The 2,684-nt window shown below is 35.3% G+C and overlaps 1 pseudogene; it reads right to left on the reverse strand.

The window, feature by feature from the left end:
• Positions 1-172: 172 nt before the first annotated feature.
• Positions 173-2,684, reverse strand: part of LOC109218610 — a 4,649-nt pseudogene continuing 2,137 nt past the window's right edge.

The following is a 2,684-nucleotide window of genomic DNA, read 5'->3' on the forward strand; positions in this document are numbered from 1 at the left end:
GGCTAAAGAAAGAAGTGGAGAAATACTTGTGGAATGTTTGGTGCATGAGTTCTATTTCCCCATTTCAACTTTACACTAAACTGTAACTGCTGTGAGATCTGAACCTTGACTAACTACTAGGTAAATGGTGGAGAACAAGACATTAATGTAAAAAGTAGGAAGCCTATCTCACCTTCCCATAAGCAAGGGCATCTGGCTGCGCAAAGAAGTTCAACATGAGCTCATCATGGTTGCTCACCACTTCATCTGAAAATGCGTCGCCAAAAATTAAGACAAGTGGAAGCAAATGGAAAAGGCAGCACACTATAACCTAGGTGTCAACATTTTATTGGGTCTGTCTGTAAAATGGGAATGAGAAACAACATCGAAAAAGAAGAATATAAAAAGTAAGATGGAATTTGTACTTTTCAGGTAAACAGCAGGTTGCTGACTCTGAAAATTCGAGGAAGATGGCATTCAACATTCAAGTGCGATATTGTAGAAAACTAAACATACCAAGAGTAGATACATGATTGCTTGTTTTACTGATAATGATCAGAATACAATGGTAATTCAAGGAAGAAGAATAGCATTCCAAGCAACATTTTCTCGGTACCTTTTATGATATCTCAAAGAGTACAAAGCTGAAATATATAACGTTAAGGAGACATAAAACGAGCTATTATCAACAAATAAATAACCAATAACTAGAAACCACTCGGACAACAGCCTAGAGCACCACGAGATCCTAAGTTGCTCGGACTCGGGTGCAGGTATCCGATACGAGGACGGATCCGAGTATCGGATTCGGCAAAATCTAAATTTTAAGAGTCGGGGGTGCGGATCCAGATATGGATACGGGTGCGGGGATTCAGCTAATAAAAAATGGAGCTATAAAAATATTATAAATTTTGAGAGATATTCTGTAAAAAAAAAAAAAAAAACTTACATGAATATTATAGAATTCAATTTTTCATTCTCCAAGATGGACATTATTCTATCATTCTTCTAAATCTGTTTTATTTTTTATTTTGAGAAATCAAAATCTCAATTTTTCTCCTAAATTTGTCGATGAACTCTGGTCAAAGTGTCCGAAGTTAGTTGACCGTATCCGGGACGTATCCCGCTCCCGCTCCCGTCCCCGTCTCGTATCGAAACGGGGACGGCACCAAAATCGAAGAGTCCGCGCAACTTAGACGAGATCTCCATTCTTCTTTAACATTGCCTTTTGGATTTGGTTGCTTGAAGGCGGCTGGTTAGTCTTCTTGGGGTGGAGAGCTAGGTTAGAGATTTGGACCATCCCCGCTAACCAACCCTAGAATATCCAAATCGACATCCTTCAATTGCCACATTCCAAAAATAATTAAATGAAGAGAACCAAAGCACCACGTGATAAGGCCACAAAAGCATACAATTACAAAACCGATAACGTTTAGACGTGTATGGCCAATGGTGCATGAGATATTCAAATAACAGGTGGGATCTAGGTGCAAAGATAACTTCAAATTGTTTACTTCTCAACAATGGGAAATCCATATTGCAGAGAAAGAGGCAACACTCCAACTGCACTGCAGACTGCAAAACAAGGATTAAATAAATATATTGATAATTAAGGTTAAGAAAAATAATTCGATAAGTGAAAGTTGATAGCAAAATTTATGTCGTATACCAAGATACTCTTGAAAAGGAAAAGGCTTACCACTATATCGACCTCCTACCCAATCCCAGAAAGCAAATGCATTATCTGGATCAATGCCAAACTGTTCTACTAGCTGTAAAAAAATTGTTACATTTAGTGGGATCAAACATAATGTATGTTCAGTGATGAAATTTAAAATCTAGTTGAATCGGAAATCTCTAATATCCTTTATTAAGAACCACAAAAAGGCACTCGTCAATCCACGTATTGGATGAAATTCAACAGAATAAAGTTTCCCAATCCTTCTGCAATCTAAAAGAGGTAAGCCACTAAAAGTTCTGTTTATAACAAGTAATAAAAATTAAAGAAGAAAAACCGAAAAAAGGTTATGTTGCATACACAAACTAATATAATAGTAACACTTGAATATGCATGGCCATACTAGCCAAAGCACAATCTAAATGCAATTACACTTCCCTCCCTGGAGATAAAGCCCCGATATCCTGTAAGGAGCATATTCTTCACATATGTGGGAAGAGCAAAGGATTAACGATTTACTCGCTATATAAAGGAAATTGGAAGATAAACTAGAAGAAAATGCACCATACTTTCTACACAATGCACTGATAAGAGGAAAGCCTTTCAGGCCTTTGTAATTCTAACAGGTCATTAGTGTTAACCTGGCAATGAAATCCATTCAGATTTTGAGATAAAAACTGACCGATTTGGCTACACCTAGCAGATTAAGTTGGCTGTACATCAAGATTCATTTAGAGAAAATATTGAACGTACTATAATTCCCCTCCAATTTATGGCACTCTTTGCATTTGGGAAAGTTACAAAATGTTAACCAACATTCCTTTTTCTATAAAACTTTCAGAATTCTCAAGAATTCAAATTCATAAATATCATAATTTTAAAATTTGATGTGATATTTTCTCTTTCAACTAACTTTTCAATCATAACTTCAACATTTTCCTTCTACTATCACTATATATATATATATATATATATATATATATATATATATATATATATATATATATATATATATATATATATATAT

Source organism: Nicotiana attenuata, unplaced genomic scaffold (genome assembly GCF_001879085.1).
Source record: "Nicotiana attenuata strain UT unplaced genomic scaffold, NIATTr2, whole genome shotgun sequence".
NCBI lineage: Eukaryota > Viridiplantae > Streptophyta > Magnoliopsida > Solanales > Solanaceae > Nicotiana > Nicotiana attenuata.